Source organism: Orycteropus afer, unplaced genomic scaffold (assembly GCF_000298275.1).
Source record: "Orycteropus afer afer isolate SDZICR_OR568_19922 unplaced genomic scaffold, OryAfe1.0 scaffold00063, whole genome shotgun sequence".
In the NCBI taxonomy this organism is placed as follows: Eukaryota; Metazoa; Chordata; class Mammalia; order Tubulidentata; family Orycteropodidae; genus Orycteropus; species Orycteropus afer.
This window is the reverse complement of record NW_006921650.1, coordinates 5,034,819-5,058,524: the sequence shown is the minus strand read 5'-3', so window position 1 is coordinate 5,058,524 and position 23,706 is coordinate 5,034,819.

Here is a 23,706-nt window from a genome sequence, read left to right as displayed (position 1 = left end):
TTAATATGCTACTATTCTGCTATCATAATGAATAATGATTTAGATCAATCTAGGATTCTAGGTTGGCTGTTATTTTCTCTAGGCAATGTGATTCTGGTTGACTTTTGGGCCTCTTTTGCTTAGCATTCTGTTGTTAGGTGCTGTCAGGTTGACTCATCCCAACAGATACAATAAGTCACCATCATCAAATTGATTCCAGTTTATAGCGACCCCTGTTGGGGTTCCAAGGCAGTAAATCTTCACAGAAGTAGGTTGTCTCATCTTCCTCCTGCAGAGCAGCTAAAGTGAATACTTTTAGAACTGAGCACTTTAGAAATGGGCAATTGTGTCATAACTGCGGTTTATATATCCCCATCCAGAAGGCAAAACAAACGCCACAGAATCTTCTTTACTTGAATGGAATGAATCATTTAATTGACAGGGGAGATTTACAATGCTTCATCAGACAAACTAAATAAGGCTCTGTTTTCCTATCAAGAATGAGCCTTTGTGAGAAACTTCATAGATTAAGATCCATGCAATATGGATACTGCCAGAAATATGTTATGTGTTTTGAAATATTGTTCAATATACCAGTCACGACATTATTCACTTTCAGAAGACCCTATGTGATTGAGGACACCTTGTATTTCATGGAAAATATCCTGGTAGGACACAGAGCAAATCATAAGAGTGGATTTTTTAAATTATGGGTCTATTGTTAGGCCAGCCCAGAGCTTCTATACAGACTTGTCATTCTGCTCTCAGCCAGGATAAAGGGATATGTTGTCCTTCAGAACCGTTTCACTCAGTCCTTAGATTATTTTAATTGCTCTGGGACTCAAGTGTTTTTCTACCCTAGTCCCCACCCTCAACAGTGATAAACAGAGAAAATGCTAAAGTGATTATTCATGCAGTAATATTTAATGTTATCATTTACATTTTTTAAAAATTTTATACACAGTAAAAATTAATCATTCATATTTATAAGTTGAGCAAGGTAAACCCAGCTCTCAATAGATTTATGAAGTAAAATTCTGACAGAAAATAGTTTTTATGCTATATAAAATCTCAAAGAAAAGTTGTGAAAGTGTAGACTTTAAAATGTATTCACTTTACTTTTTCTTTCCAAACTGGTATTTTTCAAATATGAGAGACTCAAGGGTGGATGTCCACGAAGAGCATTTCATGAATCCTCCTTTTCCATTCCTCCATCCCACCTCACCATCACCACAAAGGAATAATCCCTTTAACCTTTGGGCTCTGATTGTATGCTGTATAACTCCCCACCATTTCAGGTGCAGTAGCTTATTACATTCATCTATGTGTCTATCTGCCTGACTTAATTATATCCACCAAAGGCAGAGCCCGAATCTTTTTCACCTTTTTGTAAAGAACATCTGGTATGAAGCACATCACTTATTGTGTACTTAGCGTAGTGAATGAGTGGATGACTTATGCACAAATCACCTTTAGTCTCAAAAACAACAAAAAAAGAATGATTAGATTGATTTTTCTATTTTACCTTAAGTTTTTTTTTTTTGTTGTTATTAAGGGCTGTCCAGTCAACTCCTACTCATAGTAACCCTATGTATGATAGAACCATAAGTTTAGCAAAAAGAAATTTGAAATAAAATATTTATAAACTCACTTTTAATGCATCTATTAAAATAACAACAAATTTTTCTCTGTACAATACTGTGTAAAATTTTAGACTATGTATTGAGTGGCTCAAGGATTTCTATAGCAAGATGGTTAATATTCTTGCCTCAGATTGAAGGTCCAGGTATGTGAATTATTTCAAGAATAAGGTCAATATGTTAAGAAACATCATCTCTTTCATTGTTAGCATCTACTTGTGCCATTCTGTGAACAAGCCTGTTTACAAAGAGATCAGTTTTCCTCCATCTCTTCATACTATACTTTGACAGACCCCCCATGACACAAGGAGGCCTTCCCAAGTCCAGCACTACCTGAAAATAGGTGACTAAGTCTGTCTAATTTAGGGTTCAATATTGGTAATATTACATCACTACCATACCTAAAACCAAGTCCTCTAATCTAGCCACTATCTTAATAAAAGTCAAAATCTGCTGTCCATAATTACTGTTTGTTTTATTTCTCTATTTGTTCAGAAACTGGACAGTGAAGAGATGCGACATTTATTGCTTTATCCCTCTCCCCATCCGAGAACTCTGCATACATATGCTGGTAATACCTACAAGTTCTGTCATAAGTAATTTATCTCCAGAATTTGTTCACATTCCCTCCTCTTTTATCCATTTTAAGCTAGTGTTCCTCGTTCCTGTATTCATGATCCTCTGGCCCCATTTTTGTCTAAATCTTGGCACCCAATGCTCATTTCAAGCCCCCTTTGCCATCATGGGAGCCCTGGTGGTGCAGGGGTTAAGCATTCGCCTGCTAACCAAAAGATTAGCCATTTGAACCAACCAGCCACTCTGTGGGAGAAAGATGTGGCAATCTGCTCCCACAAAGATTACAGCCTTGAAAACCCTAGGGGGCAATTTATTCTGTCCTATATGGGTGTTATGGGTGTGAATTGACTCAATGGCAGCAAGTTTGGTAGCCCAACTCCGTGCATTTAAACTTTGAGGAAGGACACACCCACCCCAGGACCAGACTTCAGGGATCCCAGGTGGTCAGCACACCTGCCTGAACCAAACCATTCCCCTGAGAAAAGGAGTTTGGCACATTTTGTAGCTTGTGAAGGCCAGGACAGCTGCCCTGCCTTATCTTCATATTTTCAGCTGCTAACCAAAAGGTTGGTGGTTCAGACCTACCAGTTGCTCCAGGGGAGAAAGATGAGGCAGTCTTCCTCTGTAAAGATGTACAGCCTTGGAAACCCTATGGGGGCAGTTCTCCTCTATCCTATAGGGTCTCTATGAGTCTGAATGGATGTGATAGTAGTGGGTGTGGATTCTCTGTTGGCCCAGAGAGAGTTTCTCAAGAGGTGAGAACTGCTTGCACACTGGAGGAAATGTTTCACTTTTCTCCAATCTTTCTAATAGACTGCTTATACTTTCCCTGTACATGAGGTTGAAATTGCCTGTGAGGTTTATAACTACCAAAACCTTCTATTTGGATTCTAAACAGAATGCAGGGCACTAGATTATTCTCCCCCCACCCGCACCCCCTGCCACCTTATTTGTTGGTATTTAGTTTAAATGTCTTGTTTCATGGTCTTGACAGTACTGTGATATGATATTACTTTGCAACCAGCATGGTGCCACTATTTCAAAGGTCAGAGAGATTCTCAGCATGGTTTATTCTATTTCCTACTTGGAACACTGTGTTTAAAGTACTAATTGACTTCACCAAGTTACTGAGGCTTTGGAAGACCTATCCACTGAGAAGCCAGAACTTTCAAAAATGAATGAAAAGTGTCTTAAAGATTTGGAACTTTAAAGGTAGAAGCAAACTCAGAGATCCTTTCAACTCCCCATTCATGAAAAAGCAGAGCTTTGAACTGGTTCATTCCAGTTCAACCCTGCTGAGAATATGCCTTTCTACCCCAGATATACTGAACCAGAATCTGTATTTTAACAAGATCCTTAGGTGATGCTTATGACAGATGATTCTTTTGTATACCTGCTGAGAATTTCAGGCAAATTCTCAACAGGGGGCCAATCTGGAATGAACCAGTTCAAAGCCCTGCAAAAGATAAATTTATCTGACTTACCCTGTAGAAGTTATACTAAGTGTAAATGTGAGGATTGTAACAAAATTGACATTATGCCTGATTTAGGGCTTTTCCCACTTCACATCACTGTCTTCTCATTACCAGTGAAGTTCAAAAATATTTCATTAAACATTCTAACTCAATTTACTTACTTTTTCTACATAATTGATCACTGGAAAATTTCATCTTGCTTTAGGTACTTGTTCTTCACAGAATGATTATTCTGGTGGCTAAAGTCTCATAGAGATTAAAGCCTTCTTGAACCTTGACAGGACATGCAAGATTTCAATACTACTAACTTTTATCTGAGATTATAAGCATGAGACTCATAAAACTACTATCACCAGAGAAGTGGTGACCATGCTTTTGAAGCACAATCTACTTTCATACAGGGGTGAGGAAGTTCATTCACTCAGACTGAGTCCGTGGAAAGGATATGGCTACATAATTTTATTTTAATTCAATTTAACAAACCCAATATTTTATGACCTTATTGTGTTATTATTTTGTATCTCTTTGATTCTAAAGAAGGGCTCTGCGTGGTGCATTGGTTAAGTGCTAGGATGCTAACCAAAGGATGATGGTTGGGATCCATCAGCCTACTGCTCAGGAGAAAGATGTGGTAATCTGTTGTCTTAAAGATTATAGCCTTGAAAATACTATGGGCAAGTTCTACTCTGTCCTATAGGTTGCTCTGAGTTAGAATCGACTCTACAGCTATGGGTTTGTTTTGTTTTTTGTTTTTGATTCTAAAGGGATTAAATGTATATTCTTTAACTTATTATCTATATATGTAATGATAATATATCTTATTATTAAATTATGATTTGGGTGAAAGTTTAGAGAGCAAATTTGGTTTCCATTCAACAGTTCATACATACCTTGTTTTGTGACTTTAATTGCAATCCCCACAACACAACAGCTCTCCTGTCACTTCCTCCCTGTGATTACCTTTCTCTGTGTCCTTCTTTCTTATGCATTCCTGTTCTCTGACACTTCTTCCAGTACAAATGCTGCCCTTCCAATCTCCCATGGTTGATTGTTTCAAGGAGTGCATCTCCCTGGTGTAGTTGTTCACCTTGTAGGCCCAACTTGCAGGCTTGCCTGGAGGTTAAGCCATGAGAATGAGTTCAATTCAAGGCCTGAAGGATGACCAGAGGCCATAGTCTTGGGGATTCACCAGTCTCTGTCAGAGTAGTACATCTGGTCTTTTTTTGTGTGTGTGTGACTTTGGGTTTTGTTCCACATTTTTTTCTCACTGTATCCATGATCTCCAATTTTGATCTCTTTCTGAGTGGTTGGCAGTGGTAGCCAGGCACCATCTAGTTATTCTGTCCATGTTTCTTTGATTTTCTTCACTCTTCTTTGCTATGAACAAAGAGAGACTAATGGTTGTATCTTAGATGGCTACTCGCAAGCTTTTAAGGTCTTTGTCACTACTCACTAAAGTAGGATATAGAACAATGTTTCTGTGTACTATGTTATGCTAGTTGAGCTTGATCTCCCCCACAAGCATTGTTAGGAAACTGCAGGCTCAGCAACTCACACCCTCAAGGTCAACTGTGGATAAGAAGTTATCATAACTTTGCCCCCTATTAGCTCTATTATATATGTGGACATTTTCATAGCACATGTGAATATGTATATAGAAATATCATCTGCCAAACCTATATATAGTCATGGGTGTATTACCGTTCACCTACCCATACCTGATCATCTTGCCTTTCTACCTATGTATCTACCCATAGATTAATCTTTGTTATTACTGATAATGCAGTAGTGTGTATGTAATAGTATTTACCTTTGTTGTCTGTACCTCTTAGAGATTAAGTGTGTTTTCATATTACTTTTATCCAGGTAAATTTCTTTTTATAAAATCTGCAATCAGCTGACAAGTTGACTGGCCTCATTTGTATGTTTGGTAGTTTATTGGCTATTAGCTGGAGTGATGAAGGAGATTGTCTCTTATCAATCTGTAAACTAGACTAGGCTAACCCACTTTGAGGTTAAGAGGATTACAAGAGTAAGAGTGGAAATGTGTGGGGCTTCTGAAGACGTAGGCTGAGGCTGTCATAATGTTATGTCTATTGCATTCTACTGGGCAGAGCAAGACACAAGACAGGCCCAGATGTAAGAAGTAGAGAATATATTACCTCCACCATATGTCAGAATTGACTTGCAGGCAACAAACTACAACAATGGTGGAAGTGCTTCAAAGTGTTGCAATGATTTAGATACTATAAGGGCAAGAAGTTTTGCAATACACCACAGTTCTTGGTATAATTCTTGTAACATTTTAATACCAGCAAAAACAATTACCCCTTGCCAAAATCTTTGTAAGGACCATCATCACTATAATGACTAAATGCAAGAGCCACTTGATCTCTCAAGGTTTTGCACTCCAAAGACATTTCATCCAATGCCTCCTTAGTATAAATTTGAGTAACCATGATACCACTAGATGCCATAGAATACCAGTGTCCTATTCTGCTATCCCTATGAGGAAATTAGTGTATTCTCAATATGAGAGCAACACAATTAAAGAATTAAAGGTCTTTTTCAGGGGACAGACTTAAATTACTGATCCAGGCACAAAAAAGATAGCAAACTCATAATGTTGTTGTTGTTATGTGCCATCGAGTCAGCCCTGACTCATAGCGACCCCTCCTTGGGTTTCCGAGGCAGTATCACTACGGAAGTAGGATTGCCCAACCTTCCTTCCGAGGAGTGGCTGGTGGGTTTGAACCGCCAGCCTTCTGGTTAGCAGTCAAGTGCCTTAGCCACTATGCTACCAGAGCTCCCAAACTCATAATAGTCTATTGAAAATAGTTTAATTAACCATTATTTTTACAATGATGTAGCCAGGCTTGAGGAAAATCAATAAGAGGTGGCAAAACACCCAAGAAACAGTAAATGAAGAAAACTATTACTTGCAGGATTGAAAAGACAAGAGCAGAAAGTGTTGACTGAAACTATCTGGGCCCTTCGTCTGTAAGAAAGGCCCATTTGAAGGAGCTGACATTTTGGTCATGGAACACAACCTTAGGAGGGAGGAACTACAGGAACAAATACCCTGGATTCTCTCCTGTGACAATTAAGTTTTCAGAGAGTACCTCATAATAACCGTACAAATAATAAAGCATAGAACGGAGGAGCCCAGTTCTTATGGGTCAGTCTCCTGAAGCACACGGTCAGGAAGAGAAGGTGGAAACTCAGTCTGGAGGAACAATCAGACAACGGCCAGGCCCATGCATAATAAACATCTGTTAAATAAATGCAAAAAGTTCTTTCAACTTTGGTCACCCTACTTGCTTGAGTGGAAACTTTCACTGGCTAATAATTTTCCAATATTAATGCAGGTGTTCACACTAGTTTTCAATCACCATAAGAATTCTCTGTCTTCCATAATAACCTCAAGTCCAAAACTCAGCTTTTGAATTTTCCAGTTAAGAGAGCCAATAATTTACCTTGTATGATTTAGGTTTCTGTCACTTGTAGCCAGAAGAGTCCTAATATGACCTCACTCACTTCCTTTAGTTACACTTGTTCTGTTTCAGTTCCTTAAACATGTTCTTATAAATGTCTTAGAAATAATTGAAGAATAATAAGTGGTTGAAATTGAAAGTGCCCTTCTCCAGGTACTCTATGCAAAATAAAGGGGACAAATACTTACAAATACAAGGTGATATGCTTGCTTGTGCAGTTTCCTTAGTAAAAGGTCAAAAGATAACACCAGACAGTGATTACTTTATTTACCTACTTCGAAACCAGCATATTCAAAATGTTAGGTCCATTATACTCAGCATCTTGAGGAAAATGCCTGAATATTACAAGAGTTAGGGAAAATGGTACATGTAGTTATAAAGGTTTCTTACTTTAAGGAATTTTATTGCAACCAAATTGTAATTAGGCTCTAAATACATGCCAGGAGATGACATATTTCAGCCTCCCCCCAGGACTGATTTTACTCATTTACCTAAGAAGAGCTCTATAATAATACAGATTTTTATGTTATTACTTTGTTTTGCTATGAGTTGGGGTCGACTCAACGGCACATAACAACCACTATGTTTTGTTCTGTTATATATAAGGTTGCCATGAGTCAGGGCTGACTAGATGGCACCTATCTACTACAACAACAAAATAATAACAATTAGAGCTACCATTTTTGAAGACTCAACATTGCCCCATGCACTTTAGTAAGATCTTAAACATATTTTATTTAGAAACTTACAAGGTACATACCATTCTCCTATTACACTTGATAAACCAAATTTCAGAAACTAAGTAATTTACCTCATATTTTTTTGTGTGTTCTCTTAGCATGTTGTTCTGCCATAATTATATCCACTTGGATGATACTGTAGCCCATATTGGTATCCAAATTAATAATATAAAAATATTTGCTTAAGGAAGGATTTGAGTGGAAACTCCACAAACGAGAAGCCTTATTGTATTTTGACTAAATATATTAATTAATTAATAAATCTATGTTAAGGAACTCTGATGCTATAGTGGGTAAGATATTTGGCTGCTAACCAGAAGGTCAGTGGTTCAAACCTACCAGCTACTCTGTGGGAGGAAGATGAAGCAATTTACTTCCGTAAAGAAGATTGGAAACCCAGTGGGAGTCACTATGAGTCAGAATCAACTCGATGGCAGTGAGTTTGGTTTTCTTGGCTGGAAATCTTTGTTAAAATTGAAATTAGTCAATAAAGTAGAAGATTAAAGAAAAACATTTACAATACCTTTTTTTTTTTTTTTTTTACCACCTGACTAGTGAAATAAGGAGGAAGAATCACCCTGTCAACAAGACTTGCGGAACTTGGGGACTGCAAAGGACTTGTAATACTGATGTAAAAATATAAACCTCATAATATCTTTTACAAAGTATTGATGTTTTGCTGAAGCAATTTTCTGGGCTATGGATAGCCATAGTGAAATTGTACTAAGGATGGAAGTAGAAATTGTGACTTCACATCTGAAGCCAAGGTGATTTTACTGCTGTTGGTTCACATCTAAAATTAATTACCTAAAAAGATACAGCCTGGCGTCAACTAAATTGAAGACTTGATGAGTCAAAGACAAGTGTAATGTGAACCATACAGCATTTTCTTGTTGTGTTTCTTTCCAAAATACCAAGTAACCTATAAAAATCACTCATAGAAATGTGTAAGAAAGCAAAATACAATAAATATTAAATGAAGAAAGTAGGATAATTTAGCCTAAATGGGGATGCTTTGCACTGGCTCTGTACTTCTACTCTGTCCTATAGGGGCTCTATGAGTCACAATTGACTGATAGCAACATATTTTTTATTTGTTTGGGACATTATAATGTTGGAAGCAAGAGGGCTTTGAGACACTTTATAAAAGACAAGTCTGAACAACTTGTCTAATGATGTCAGGTAAGCTGAGTGCAGCATCCAAGCTCTGATTTTTGCTCTAGCTACCCCCTAGTACCGAATTCTCTAAATCCTGAAATTGAAATGCAGGCAAGAAAACGTTCAAAATTAAGATTCACATAGAAATAGCCAGTTATGATCAAAGTAAAAAAAAAAAAAAATCCAAAATTACCAATGTTTATTAATTTGGATATTGGTAAGTCTTCTAACTGAAAACTCTTACTATATAAAGTATAAATAGATTTTTTAAAAAGAACATTGAATGTGTATGTCATTTTTAACTCTAAGTATTAAATGCCTTTTTCTGCATTGCATTATCCCAAACTTTAACAAACGTACTGCTTGTTACAATCACTAAGATTCCTCTATAATCTGGTGTGAATTACACATTTTGGTTTCCAAAAGCACACAGCACTTTTGTTTACACTTTTTTTTTTAAATCAAGAAATGAATATAAGGCAAATTCCTGAATACTGAGGCATTTTGTATCACTTGATTTCTTCATGAGCAATTGCTCAGTGAAATTCCAACAAATCTGTCTCCATTTTCTTTAAAAGAAAGAAATACTTTCTTTTTTATTGTCTCTGAGAGGATTTTCATTTAGCAAAACAAACAAACAAACAAACAAACAAACCTCCTCACAGAAGACTAGCTAAATGTAAATTAGGGCAAAATCAATCTCACTAGAAATGAAAGAATGGACACTGTGTTTCTTACTCATCTCATCTCTGACTTAACAACTAGCATCTTTACTTTTCAGGACATGAATTGAGAGGAGATATCTCCAGTTTTGTTAAAGTATGGGCATTTTCCCAAGTGAAATTTTCAAATGTGTTAAATATCAATGAGTCAGAATCACCTCAATTACATTTTTAAAATTTTCACATACACATTTTTAATAAAAATAGAGGAAAAAAATTGTGAAGTGTTCACATTGTAAGATGTTGGTAAGAATGACCACTTTTAGCTGGGTTAAATAACTTGTATATTTAACCAAAGTCCCAGAGTGGACTGAGAACTAAGGAAATGTAGAATCATGTCATGGAATGTGCTTTCCAGAAATATAAACCCAGAATGTATTTCATTAATTCCTTGGGGCTCTGTGATAGTAAAGTTTGTGTGTCAAGTAAGCTGGACCATTACTCTGAGTGGTTTAAGCAGTTGTGATGTGGTTGTTCCCATGATGTGATCTTATGTATACACTTTGAGCAGCCAATCAGTTGAAAGGGAATTTCCTTAGGGGTGTGGCCTGCTTCCAATATATAAATGGATATCCTGGGAAAATTTGGGAACCTTCTGTGGATCTGGATGCTGTTGTGCTGCCTACAACTGTCTTGTGAGCCTACTGATCTTGGGGTCATCATCTGCTGAAGTCAGCAGCCTGCAGCTGCGTGACTTGGGAAAACCCTCCAGCTTGACGTTGGAACTAGGAAGTTGGGATTAACCACCCTCTATAACTGTGTGAGCCATTTTCCTAAGATAAATTTTTCTCTTGATATATACAAGATTTACTGGTTTTGCTTCTCTAGAGAACCAAGCCTAAGATAGGCCCAAAATATCTATGGTATGCTGAATAATGGCCCCTCAAATATGCCCACATCCTAGCCCTTGGAATATGTGATTGTTACTTTATATGGCAAAAAGAACTTTGTTGCTGTGATTCAGAATTTTGAGATGGGGAGTTGTCATGGAATATCTAGATGTTGTTGTTGTTATGTGCCATCGAGTCAGACCCTCCTCATAGCAACCCCTCCGTGGATTTCTGAGGCAGAATCACTACAGAAGTAGATTGCCCAACCTTCTTCAGAGGAGTGGCTGTATTATCTGGATAGACCTATTTAATCACAAGGGTCCTTATAAAAAAGAGAAGTGGTAAGAATCAGAATCCGTGAGAAGGCAGCATAAGGATTAAAGCAGAGGTTGGAATAATGATATTTGAAGATGCAGGAAGGGAAATCAAAGAATGTAAAGTGGAAAAAGCAAGAAAATAGATAATTTCATAGAGCCTCCAGAAGGCCAGAAGGAAGGCAGCCCTGCTGACACCTTGATTTGAGCCCAGTAAAACTAATTTCAGACTTCTGGTCTCCAGAATTGTAAGATAATGAATTTGTGTTGTTCTAAGTCTCCAAGTTTGTGGTAATTTGTTACAGCTGCCATAGGGAGCTAATCCACTACCTTACTTCTTCCTTTTCAAAGCTTTTTTTTTTTTTTTTAAGTGAATGCTTTGCTCCTTTGGTGGAAAATCTGATAGGAATGTTAGAAAAATGGTGTTGGGGAAAGATGACCTTTAAGTTAAAAAGAATTCAGGAGACCCAATGATATGGAATAAGGTTGAAATAGTGAGGAACAGAGAATAGTGCCTGCCACCTGCAAAACTCTGGAGTGGGAAAAACATATTAAACCCAGATAAAGAAATAATCTGACTTTGTCTTGTGTTGACCATAAACTGTCACCAGCTTGATACATCTCAATTGTAGGGCTTGACAGATCTTTTTCTGATTATATCTTTCATAGCCTTTATCTCTCTCCAATATAATGATTGCTCTTTTTGTCTCTTCCCTCAGATTATGCGAACACCCTAAGAACAGACAGTCTTTCCTCTTTGTCTTGTTGGAATCTTAGACCTGGCATTTAGTAGGCATTCAATAAGTGTGTTTCAAATGAATAAATTTAAATTCACGAATAGAATAGTTGCTTTTCTGATTACCAGTTCCACTACATACTCCTACCCTCAGGTCCTGGGACCAACAAGAGGAGATTGGAATTCCATTATGCATCTGTGTGATGTATGCTTTCTGTATGCTGTCAAATCATATCTGACTCTGTTATAATCTTGAAACACACATGTATAAGTCACTATTGTGTATACTTCTATAATGCTTTTACATTCTGGTGATACTTTTATAATGCTTTTAAACACCTATCTGTAAGTCACTTATGACATGAAGTTTAAATGGAGAATTTATGGACCTAGAAATGGAAACATATATGTATTTTAATGCTCTTTAACCATTAACTGGAAGTCATTAGAAAGTTGTTCTAACCTTGAAAATAAGATAATAGAAGTATGTGAAATAATTCATAAATAACTTCCCTAAATTGGGCTTTGTACCTGCACTCTGTGATAATAGAATGTAACATTAATTAAATCTCTACAAATTAACAAAACATAAATATGTCATATATAATTCCCATAATTTTAAATTAATTAACTTGGCCTTGAAACATGTAGTGAACAGGAATATAAATATGTTATACAATTCATAATTAGCAATAAAACAACATAAATTAATAAAACAAATATGCCATACAACAGTTTTTTAACTGGCAATAAAATGTACCCATTATAGTTAAACATGACAGCAGTCTGGCAGTTCATGAGTATATAAACTCATGGATATCTGCTCATTTTCAAAGAAGACAGAAGCAAAAGTTCTCTCTTATTCTCTATATGCAGACTGAGAAGTTTGCTGAGATACTGTTTGCCACAACTGACCTCAAACTCTAGACATAAGAGATCTCCTCTGAGTTTAAGTGGTGGTCAAATCTTCTCCCCAAGACCACTTGTTAAAGGTAAAAGCCTGAAGTCTAAAGACTTGGATCTGGCATTTGCACTATGCCACCAGAGCTCCTTTTAAATTAGCCTGTTCTTGTTGTTGTTGTTATGTGCTGTCAAGTCGGCCCCGACTCATAGCGACCCCTCCTTGGGTTTCTGAGGCAGTATCACTACGGAAGTAGGATTGCCCAACCTTCCTTCCGAGGAGTGGCTGGTTAAACTAGCCTAGTAATTATTAATTCTCATTGTCCAATGCTAAATACCTTGAGGTGTTATTTGTGTGCCTTGCCATGACTACCTTGCAATAAGCTAAATGAGTTTATGCATGACAAACCTGAGCATTTCTTTATTTATTCTTAAGATAAAATCTTCCAGGACAATCTGATTGCAGGAGTGTTGGTCGAACAAACTCAGGTGACCATTATAAATGAAGTAAACTAAAATTCCTGAGGAGTCTGAAGGGAGAAAGTGCCTCACTAGTAGTCAGTATCTAATTTTAGGCTCCCAACTTTGAGGAGGCTTTCTTTAACTTGTACTGAATTCTCTGAGGGAAGCAGTCCAATTAATGCCTGGAATGAATATTTTTCAGGTAAGTGTAAAATTCTTAATGCTTCTTGGCATCAAGGATGTGGAAGTTAGTGCTTTTTGAAACAAACAAACAAAAAAAACCCAGTAGCTTTGTCTCTATTTTACTATACATATGAAAGAGCACAGGAAAGAGATCTATAGTGAGCCCAAGCTTCTAGAGTTCGCTCAGTATGAACCTACATGGAAGTGATCCATTTCAGAACAGAACTGGAATCTTCACCTAACATGTCAACTTTTACTTGGGTGCGAGGCTGAGAAAGAGCTCTGAATGAAACCTGTGGAAGAGGAGAAAGCAAGGAAAAGATTTTTGGCCTCATGATATGCTAAGAGCGAGAAATAAGAGTGATTTTCCTTTGTAAGGGCAAATACAAACTGAAAATATGAAGTTTAATTCTCTGTTTAGAAATTAAGGCAGGAGGCTTTCTTCCTCCTCTGTCCTTTCAGAATTTACTTTAAATGACTTATAAATGTAAAAATCTTTCTTTAGCTCTTTAAAAGTATGTAAATCTAAGTTGTTAACTCAAGAACCTGGCAAACAATGCTTTAAAATGTAGCTTCAGGTGTGATGGTTAAGGTTATGTGCTGATTTGGCCAGGCCATTTGTCTCAGTTGTTTGATAGATACATAATTATCTTCCATTTTGTGATCTGATGTGAGCAGCCAATCAACTGACAGGGGCGTTTCCTTGGAGATGCGACCTTCATCATATATACTTGGATGTTCTGGCTAAGCTCTCTCTCTCAATCCTGCATGTGTCAATCCATCTTGTTGAAGGTCTTCCTCTTTTTTGCTGACCCTCTACTTTACCAAGCATAATGTCCTTCTCCAGGGACTGGGCCCTCCTGATAACTCGTTCAAATTATGTGAGACAAAGTCTTGCCATCCTTGCTTCTAAGGAACATGTTTGCTGTATTTCTTCCAAGACAGATTTGTTTTTCTGGCAGTCTATGGTAGATTTAATACTCGTTTTCAACACCATGATTCAGAGGCATCAATTCTTCTTTGGACTTCCTTATTCATTAATTATCTGTTATTCAAATCTCATCCTATATATTTACATTATATACACACATATATATAGTAGGAGCTCTAGTGGCATAGTGCTTAAGGCCTTTGACTGCTAACCAGAAGGTTGGTGGTTCAAACCCACCAGGCACTTCTCGGAAGGAAGATGCAGCAATCTGCTTCCATTGTGATACTGCCTTGAAAATGGAAACCCAAGGAGGGGTCACTATGAGTTGGATCCAACTTGACGGCAGTGAGTTTGGTTGTGTGTGTGTATACACACACATACACACACTTCACAGCTTCACTGGTTTTGATCCTCTGGAGAACCCAGCCTAAGATGTCAGGTAATCTTCCTTTACCGTCTAGTTTTCTGTATAAAGTGATTAGCTGAATCTCGGGTATCCTGCCATAAAGATACTGGAAAATTAGCAATTTTATTTTGAAAGAATAAATATAATTAGTTGTACTCATTTGGCTATATAAAGAGTAAAAATATAAATATATAAAGTTCCTTTCTCTCTTTGCAACCTCTTTAGCAGATTGTCTGTGATGCATCACATTCTGATTTGATGCTTATTCAATAATAAAACTTTTCTTTCTCTTGTATCTTTGTGGGGAAGTTTTTTGAGTTGGGAGTAGATTTTTTTTTTAAATTATATACTCGACACTTTTCATGATGTCCTTCATATTAAAACAAAATCATATTAAGCCAGTAAAAGAAATTAATTGAAGTTTATTTGACATACAATTTGTAAATCGATTAATATTTTGATTAAAAAAACTCATGGCCCTCGAGTTGGATCTGACTCATAACAACCCCTCCTTCGGTTTCTGTGACAGTATCACTATGGAAGTAAATTGCCCAATCTTTCTTCCGAGGAGTGGCTAGTGGGTTTGAACCACCAGCCTTCTAGCTAGCAGTCAAATGCCTTATTGGCACTATGCCAAAGGAATCAAAAATGTTCCAAAGAAGAAAGAACTTCCAAAGATTCTTATACCCTATCTTATCATTAGTAATTATACATTGCCATGGAAAAAGAGCCACCATAGAACTGATGAAAAACAATTTGTGCATTCCATACAACATTGTCTTGAAGAACAATTAAAATTGATTACCTGAGTGGGAGGGGAGCTGTTGCCCTATGGTAAATTGTAGTTAATGTCATGAGACAAAGTATATATGAGGTGCTGTATGGAAAGTGAATTTGCACTGTAAACTTTCACTGTAAGTACAATTAAATATATATATATATATATATATATATATATTACCCGTTTAACCCAAAACATAACTCTAGTCTGATCTTTGGAGTTTCCAATGAAACTGCATATGGATGATTCTTTTAAAAGAGCACAACACCTAAGGCAAATGTTCTTTATTAATTAGTCTAGACAAGTATTAGTAGACTTACAGGTGACTTTTAGAAAACCAGTATTCCAAGGTTCAAAGATCTCCTTGGGTTTCCGAGGCAGTATCTCTATGGAAGTAGATTGCCCAGTCTTCCTTCCGAGGAATGGCTGGTGGGTTTGAACCACCAGCCTTCTGATTAGCAGTCAAGTGCCTTAGACAGTACAACACCAGAGCTCCTAGACATTAATCATAGTGATTAACTTGCTATTTTCCATTTTGCTTTCTGTTAAGTAATAGAATAGTCAGCTTCTTTATGGATGCCGAGTTCTTTAGGTTTATTTTCAATTATATATTCTCCTAAACATAAGCCTCTCCCAGGATTGGTTTTGTCTGAGAACTGGAGCCTATGAAGCAAGATGACCCTGGCAAGAGGGACACTGAGTCGGGAGTAATCAGGGAAGAGAAGAACAAAACATTCCCAGCAGTCCAAGGGATCTTCAACCCCCTTCCCATTTCCCTATATTATTGTGTTTATGCCTTTGCTGAGGGAGACAGACATTTTAGAGAAGTGATCCTTTCTGTCTCCTAGGGTATTGATACTCAATAAACCTTTTGCTTTCCCACTTCAACCTGTTGTGATCATTGGCTCTTCGTGACTGGGGGTAAGGACCTTGTTGCTGCTACAACAACCTCAGGGCTATAGTTTGGATGGGTCACATCAATCTCCATGGAATCTAGATATCTGAGTTCCATGAGAATTAAAAACTGTATTTCTTATTATGAATTATAAAATATCTTCAGCTACTTACTGCTCTATTATTTTCAATCTGCTATGCTTCACACTAATTAAGGACTCACCACTTGCCCTCTGGAAAACATAAGAGCCTTTTTCAGCTGAAAGTAATTATGAGCCAGGAAGCAGATGAGATCAGATTCTCTTCAGCCTGTGGCTTTTGTAATCAGTATGTGTGACAGATGTTAATTACCCAACAGCAATCAGAGAGGTGGCAAATACAAGTCTTATATAATGAGTCAGTGTTCCAACGCAGCCTCTCCTAAGTTATTTGTTAAGTGAACAAAGAAATTAGGCTAAATTCAAGTGACTTGGCTAGATCACATACCAGCATGTCCTAGCATAGCGATTAGAATATAGTGTGCATGCAGTACTTGCTTGCTCACCTAACTCTGCTGCCTTTCCATTGAATTATTGCTATTGAATAGTTGCTTGGCTGCTGAAGACATGCAAAAAATTTAGCCCATAGAATGGCTAAGAGTCCCTGTGTGAGTAAAGATCAAAGGCAGAAATCATTACTGGACTAAACAGCCAACTTTTACATTAAGTACAGTGCTTAGGGCCCAAGAAAATATTTTTATAATTTATTTTAAGATCAGAAGGAAAAATAAGTATAATGATAATGAGTATGTATTAATTAATCCAGCCTGGATTATAGTCATCTTGATAGCAACACAGTTCTAATACAGTTGTAATCTATTATATATCTATATCTATATTTATGGGAGCTCTAGTGGTATAGTGCCTAAAGCATTTGACTGCTAACCAGAAGTCTGGCAGTTCAAAACCACCAGCCACTCCTCAGAAGGAGGACAGGAAATCTACTTCTGTAGTGATACTGCCTTGGAAACCCAAGGAGGAATTGCTATGAGTCAGATCCGACTGTACAGCATTAAGTAGTACTAGTAGTAGTAGTATCTATATCTACATTTTTTTTTTAAATGCTGAGGGTGAATTATAATCAAAGTACTATTAAAATGCAGAAGAAATAATTTTAATTGTAGGAAAACTATAAAAGGCTTCAGAAAGGAGGTGACACTTAGATGGGATATATGAATGCCATGCTGTTGTTACCGGCCACCAAGTTGATCTGACTCATAATGACCCTATATGACAGAGTAGAACAGCTCCATAAGATTTTCTGGGCTATAACCTTTATGGACACAGATGGCTAGGTCTGGCTTCAAACTGTCAATCTTCAGGTTAGCAGCTGAGTGCTTAACTGTTGCAACACCAGTGATCTTTATGAATGTCTTATTCTGGAAAAAGTGGTTGGGATTCCATCCTCAACAGGTTAAAAATTATACCCTTAATCTTGGAGACAGTGCATAAAAAATAAGTTAGATTACTTGGTCAATATAACAAATCATGTTGTTAGCAGAACTGGGAGAGAAACCAGCCACTTCTTCACAGAACTCCTTATACATCAGTGAGGATTAAATCCAAGTGACTGCATTCTTCTTATTAAAACAATGAAAATATTACAATTTTCACTCAACTGGTTCAAACACACACAATGGTGCCATGCAAGGAAAACCTGGCAATCTGCTTGTATTACAATTATATTCTTTTCCAGTGAACATGGAACATTATTCAGAATAAATCATATGCTAGACCACAAAGCAAGGCTCAATAAATTAAAAAATATTGAAATACTACAAAGCATCTTCTCAAATCACAATGATATAAAATGAGAAATCAACAACAGGAAGAACAAGGAAAAAATATCAGATACATGGAAAATGAACTAGCACCCTGCTTAAAAACTCCTGGGTAATAGAATAAATAAAAATGGCATTTAAAAATCCCTTGGAACAAGCTGAAATGAAAACACAACCTACCAAAATCTTTAGAATAAACAAAATCAGAGCTCAGAAGACCATTTATAGTAATAAATACTCACATCAAAAAATAAGGAAAAAACAAAATAAACACCTTGACCCAACATATCCAATAATTAGAAAGAGAACAATAACAACAAAAAAGCCTACACTCACCTGAAGAAAGGAAATAATAAAGATTCTAGCAGAATAAATGAAACACACAGCAGAAAAAAATAAGATCAATAAGACAAGAAGTTGGTTCTTTGCAAGGGTTAATAAAATTGACAAACCACTGCCAAATTTAACAAAAGAAAAGAAAGAGAAGATGCAAATAACAGAAATAAGAAATGAAATAGTTTATGTTACAACAGAACCAATGGAAATAAAAAGGATAAAATAGGAATACAATGAAGCACTGTATTCCATCAAATTTAAAAACCTAAAAGAAATGAACAGATTTCTAGAAACACATTACCTACCAAACTAACACAGTATGAGGTGGAAATTTTGAATAGACCCATCACAAAAGAAAACATTGAACAGATCATTAAAGAAAAAAAGAAAAAAAAAAACCTACCAACAGAAAATAAATCCTGGCCCAGATAGCTTCTCTGGCAAATTCTACTGAACATTCAGGGAAAAGCTGACACAATTCTACTCAAACTATTACACAACACAGAAAAGGATGAATACTCTCAAACTCATTCCATGCATCAAGCGTAACCCTGATACCAAAACCAGGTAAGGACACCACTGAAAAAAGAAAATTATAGACCAATATCTTTCATGAATATGGATGCAAAAATTCTCAACAAAATCCTAGTCAATAGAATCCAACAACATGTCAAACAAATAATGTATTATGACCAAGTAGAATACATACCAATTATGCAAGGATGATTTAACATTAGAAAAGCATTCAATGTAATCCACCACATAAAGAACCACATGATCATATCAATTAATGCAAAAAAGACATTTGATAAAATTCAACACTCATTCCTGATAAAAACACTCAGCAAAACAGAAATAGTAGGGAAATTCTTCAGCAAAATTAAGGGCATATGCACAAAACCAATGGTCAACATTATTCTCAACAGAGAGAGACTGACAATATTCCTCTTATAAATAGGAACCAGACAAGGATGCCCTGCATCATCACTCCTGTTCAATATTGATTGTAAGTCCTAGCCAGACAATAAGGAAAGGGAAATAATGGGCAGCCAAATTGGCAACGAAGTAAAACTATCTCTATCTGCAGATGATACGATGCTATGTGTAGAAATTCCTAGAGACTTAAGAAGAAAATTACCGGAACTAATAGAAAGATTCCACAGATCAACATATAGAAATAAGTCAAATTCCTCTATACCAACAAAGAGAACACAAAACAAGAAATCAAGAAAACAATACCATTTACAATAGCCACCCAAGAAATTAAGTTGTTGTTGTTAGGTCCCATCAAGTCGTCTCTGACTCAGCGACCTTATGGAAAGCAGAACGAAACACTGCCTGGTCCCGTGCCAACCTCATGATCCTTGCTATACCTGAGCCCATTTTTGCAGCCACTGTGTCTATCCATCTCGTTGAGGGCCTTCCCCTTCTTCGTTGACCCTCCCTTTTACCAAGCATGATATCCTTTCCCAGGGGATGGTTCCTTCTGACAACACAACACAAGTAGGTGAGGTGAAGTCTGGCCATTCTCTCTTCCAATGAGCATTCTGGCTGCACTTCTTCCAGGGCAGATTTGTTAGTCCTTGTAGTAGATCAGGGTATCTTAGCATTCTTCTCCAACACCACAACTCAGAAACATCAATGCTTTTTCAGTCTTCTTTATTCATTGTCCAGCTCTCACATGCATAAGAGACAATTGAAAATACCATGGCTTGGGTTAGGCACACCTTAGTCTTCAAGGAGACATCTTTGCTCTTCATCACTTGAAAGAGATCTTTTGCAACAGATTTGCCCAATGCAATAAATTGTCTGATGTCTTGACTGCTGCTTCCATTGGCATTGATTGTAGAATGAAGTGATATGAAGTCCTTGACAACTTCAATCTTTTCTCCATCTATCTGATGCTGCTTATTGGACCAGTTGTGAAGATTTTTGTTTTCTTTACATTGAGGTGTAATCCATACTGCAGACTGCAGTCTTTAATTTTCAGTACCTACTTCAAGTCATCCTCACTTTCAGCAAGCAAAGTTGTGTCATCTGCATATCACATGTTGTTAATAAGTCTTCCTTCAATCCTGATATCATGTTCTCCTTCATAAAATCCAGCTTCTCAGATTATTTGCTTAGCATACAGATTGAATAAGTGAAAGGACACAACCTTGACACACTCCCTTCTTGATTTTGAACCATGCAGTATCCCCTGTTCTGTTTGAATGACAGCCTCCTGATCTATGTACAGGTTCCTCATGAGTACAATAAAGTGTTCTGGAATTCCCATTCTTTTTAATGTTAGCCACAATTTGTTATGATCCACACAATCAAATGATTTTGCATAGTCAATAAAACATAAATAAACATATTTCTGGTATTCTTTGCTTTCAGCTAAGATCCATCCTTCAGCAATGCTATCCTTCATTCCACATCCTATTCTGAATCCAGCTTGCATTTCTGGAAGCTCTCTGTCAATATATTGCTGCAACCATTTTTGATTTATCTTCAGTAAGATTTTACTTGCATGTGATATTAATTATAATGTTCAATAATTTCCACATTCTGAGGGGATCACCTTTCTTTGGAATGGATACAAATATGGATCTCTTCTGGTCAGTTGGCCAGGTAGATGTCTTCCAAATCTCTTGGCATAGCTGAGTGCATCCAGTGGGGCATTCGTTTGTTGATACATCTCAATGGCTATTCTGTTAATTCCTGAAGGCTTGTTCTTCACCAATTCCTTCAGTGCAGCTTCAACATCTTCCTTCAATACCATTGGTTCTTGATCATCTGCTACCTCCTGAAATGGATGGACATTGACCAATTTTTTTTGAGTGACTCTGTGTACTCCTTTCATCTTCTTTTGATGTTTCCTTCATCATTCAATATATTGCCCATAGAATCTTTCAATATTGCAACTCAAGACTTAAATTTTTACTTCAGTTCTTTCAAAAATGCCAGGCGTGTTCTTCCCTTCTGGTATTCTAACTCCAGGTCTTTGCACGTTTCATTATAGTAATTCACTTTGTCTTCTCAAGTTACTCTTTGAAGTCTTCTGTTTAGCTCTTTTATCTTGTCATTTCTTTCATTTGCTTTAGCTACTCTCTGTTCAAGGATGAATTTCAGAGTCTCTTCTGACATCCATTTTGGTCTTTTCTTCTTTTCTTGTAATGAAGTACTTAGGAATAAATCTAACCAGAGATACAAAAGACCTATACAAAGAAAACTACAAACTACTGCTACGTGAAACCAGAGCCCTACATAAATGGAAGAATATACCATGCTCATGGATAGGAAGACTTAACATTGTGAAAATGTCAATAGAACCCAAAGTGACCTATGATTTTGTGCAATCCCAATCCAGAGTGCATCATTATTCTTTAAAGAGATGCAATGAATAATCACCAACTTTATACTGAAAGGAAAGACACCTGCATAAACAAAACACTACTGAAAAAGAGGAACAAAGTCAAAGGCCTCACACTTCCTGATCTCAAAATCTACTATATAGTCAAAGTAAAAACAGCTTGGTATAATGACAGACACATAGACCAAGGAATAGAATTGAGAAACTAGAAGTAAATCCATCCACCTAATGAAACCTAGCTGATCTTTAACAAAGGGTTGAAATTCGTAAAATGAGGAATGGTTTCTTTAACAAATGGTGCTGGCAAAAATGTATATCCATTTGTAGAAAAATGAAACAGGATCCATACCTCGCTCCATATACAAATACAAATTCAAGATGGTTAAAGAACTAAATGTAAGACCTAAAACTATAAAGGTCATCAAAGAAAAAAAAGGGGAAAACATAGGGACCATAATATATAGCATAAACACACCATTAAATGTAACAAAAAATGTGCAAACAGCAGAAGATAAACTAAATGACTTCCTAAAAATTAAACCCTTATGCACATCACAAGACTTTTCCAAAAGAGTAAAAGGGGAATCTACAGACAGGAAAAAAATTTTGACAATTAAATACTGGACAAGGGACTAATGTCTAAAATTTATAAAAAACTTCAATACCTCAAAAACAAAAATACAAACAACCTTATGAAGAAATGGGCAGAGGACATGAACAGACATTTCACCAAAGAGGTTATTCAGGCAGCCAACAAACACATGAAGAAATGCTTGCAATCGTTAGTCATTGGAGAGATGTAAATCAAAACAACAATGAGATATCATCTCATCCTAGCCTTAATAGCAAAATTCAAAAAATCATGAGCAACAAATACTGACAAGAGTTTGAAGAGACTGAAAGCCTCATACACTGCTGGTGGGATTGTAAAATGGTAAAACCATTGTTGAAAATGGTATAACATTTCCTTAAAATTTTGGAAACAGAAATAATGCATGATTCAGCAATCCCATGACTAGGTATATATCCTGCAGAAATTCAGAGTTGTGATACAAATAGATATATGCACACCCATGCTTGTCATAGCATTATTCACATTATGGAAACCTAAATGCCCATCAATAGATGAATAGATAAACAAACTATGGTAAGTACACACAACGGAATACTACACAACATTAAAGAATAACAATGAATCTGCAAAACATTTCATAACATAGATAAACCTGGAGGACATTATGCTGAATGAAATTGTTGTTGTTGCTACGTGCCGTCAAGTCAGACCCAACTCATAGCGACCCCTCCTTGGGTTTCTGAGGCGGTATCACTATGGAAGTAGATTGTCCAACTTTCCTTCCAAGGTGGATTTGAACCGCCAGCCTTCTGGTTGGCAGTCAAGTGCCTTAAGCACTATGCTACCAGAGCTCCTTGAATGAAATTAGTCAATCACAAAAGACAAATATTGTATGAGGCCACTAATATAAAAAGTCAATAAAAGGTTTACACATAGAAAGAAACATTCTTTGAAGATTATCAGGGGTGGGACAGAAAGGGAAGGTAAACACTAACTAGAGGACAGACAGGCATTAAGTTTGGTGAGAGGAAAGGCAGTATACAATAGGGAGGAGGTCAGCACAAACTGATTAAGGCAAATGAAGGCTGAGAGGAGCAAAAGAGTTAAAAGCAACAAAGACATAAATACTATTAAATGCACAATCCTGCAATAATAGTAATGATAATTTTCTACAAGTGGATCCATGCAGTCTGAACAGATGTGGGAAGGAGAATGCAAATACAAATACATATAAATCAACAGAGAATATTTTTATTATGTATGCACTTTTTTTAAAACACTTTTTATTCTAATCTGGGTGAGATTTTACAAAGCATTTTGCATTTATATAATTCATTTTACATATATATATATATACTTTTATGTGCTGCAAATATATCCATGTGTATAGCAGAGTAT